The sequence below is a fragment of the Piliocolobus tephrosceles genome, chromosome 12 (assembly GCF_002776525.5).
Source record: "Piliocolobus tephrosceles isolate RC106 chromosome 12, ASM277652v3, whole genome shotgun sequence".
Lineage (NCBI taxonomy): Eukaryota > Metazoa > Chordata > Mammalia > Primates > Cercopithecidae > Piliocolobus > Piliocolobus tephrosceles.
Window position 1 is genome coordinate 79,940,062 of NC_045445.1, and position 2,129 is coordinate 79,942,190.

A 2,129-nucleotide genomic window follows, 5' to 3' on the forward strand; every position below is an offset into this window, starting at 1 on the left:
ATCCATGAGCATGGTATATTCTTCCATTTGTTTGTGTCCTCTTTTATTTCACTGAGCAGTGGTTTGTAGTTCTCCTTGAAGAGGTCCTTCACATCCCTTGTAAGTTGGATTCCTAGGTGTTTTATTCTCTTTAAAGCTATTGTGAATGGGAGTTCATTCATGATTTGGCTCTCTGCTTGTCTGTTACTGGTGTATAAGAATGCTTGTGATTTTTGCACATTGATTTTGTATCCTGAGACTTTGCTGAAGTTGCTTTTCAGTTTATGGAAATTTTTGGCTGAGACAATGAGATTTTCTAAATATACAAGCATGTCATCTGCAAACAGGGACAGTTTGACATCTTCTTTTCCTAACTGAATACCCTTGATTTCTTTCTCTTGCCTGATTGCCCTAGCCAGCACTTCCAACACTATGTTGAATAGGAGTGGTGAGAGAGGGCATCCCTGTCTTGTGCCAGTTTTCAAAGGGAATGCTTCCAGTTTTTGCCCATTCAGTATGATATTGGCTGTGGGTTTATCATAAATAGCTCTTATTATTTTGAGATACATTCCATCAATATGGGATTTATTGAGAGTTTTTAGCATGAAGGGCTGTTGAATTTTGTCAAAGGCCTTTTCTGCATCTATTGAGATAATCATGTGGTTTTTGTCTTTGGTTCTGTTTATATGCTGGATTACATTTATTGATTTGCATATGTTGAGCCAGCCTTGCATCCCAGGAATGAAGCCCACTTGATCATGGTGCATAAGCTCTTTTATGTGTTGCTGGATTCAATTTGCCAGTATTTTATTGAGGATTTCTGCATCAATGTTCATTTGGGATATTGGTCCAAAATTCTCTTTTTTTGTCATGTCTCTGCCAGGCTTTGGTATCAGGATGATGTTGGCCTCATAAAATGAGTTAGGGAGGATTCCCTCTTTTTCTATTGATTGGAATAGTTTCAGAAGGAATGGTACCAGTTCCTCCTTGTACCTCTGGTAGAATTCAGCTGTGAATCCATCTGGTCCTGGACTTTTTTTGGTTGGTAGGATATTAATTATTGCCTCAATTTCAGAGGCTGCTATTGGTCTCTTCAGAGATTCAACTTCTTCCTGGTTTAGTCTTGGGAGAGCGTAAGTGTCCAGGAAATTATCCATTTTTTCTAGGTTGTCTAGTTTATTTTGCATAGAGGTGTTTATAGTATTCTCTGATGGTGGTTTGTATTTCTGTGGGGTTGGTGGTGATATCCCCTTTATCATTTTTTGTTACATCTTTTTGATTCTTCTCTCTTTTCTTCTTTAGTAGTCTTGCTAGCGGTCTGTCAATTTTGTTGATCTTTCCAAAAACCAGCTCCTGGATTCATTGATTTTTTGGAGGGTTTTTTTGTGTCTCTATCTCCTTCAGTTCTGCTCTGATCTTAGTTGTTTCTTGCCTTCTGCTAGCTTTTGAATGTGTTTGCTCTTGCTTCTCTAGTTCTTTTAAATGTGATGTTAAGGTGTCAATTTTAGATCTTTTCTGCTTTCTCTTGTGGGCATTTAGTGCTATAAATTTCCCCCTACACACTGCTTTAAATGTGTCCCAAAGATTCTGGTATGTTGTATCTTTGTTCTCATTGTTTTCAAAGAGCATCTTTATTTCTGCCTTCATTTTATTATGTACCCAGTAGTCATTCAGGAGCAGGTTGTTCACTCTCCATGTAGTTGAGTGGTTTTGATTGAGTTTCTTAGTCCTGATATCTAGTTTCATTGTACTGTGGTCTGAGAGACAGTTTGTTATAATTTCTGTTATTTTACATTTGCTGAGGAGTGCTTTACTTTCAACTATGTTGTCAATTTTGGAATAAGTGCGATGTGGTGCTGAGAAGAATGTATATTGTGTTGATTTGGGGTGTAGAATTCTGTAGATGTCTCTTAGGTATGCTTGGTTCAGAGTTGAGTTCAATTCCTGGATATCCTTGTTAACTTTCTGTCTCATTGATATGTCTAATGTTGACAGTGGGGTGATAAAGTCTCCTGTTATTATTGTATGGGAGTCTAAGTCTCTTTGTAAGTCTCTAAGGACTTGCTTTATGAATCTGGGTGCTCCTGTATTGGGTGCATATATATTTAGGATAGTTAGCTCTTCCTGATGAATTGATCCCTTTACCATTA

The 2,129-nt window shown here is 37.6% G+C and overlaps 1 pseudogene; it reads left to right on the plus strand.

Moving 5' to 3' along the window:
• Positions 1 to 4: 4 nt before the first annotated feature.
• LOC111535816 overlaps positions 5 to 2,129 on the plus strand; it is a 20,416-nt pseudogene continuing 18,291 nt past the window's right edge.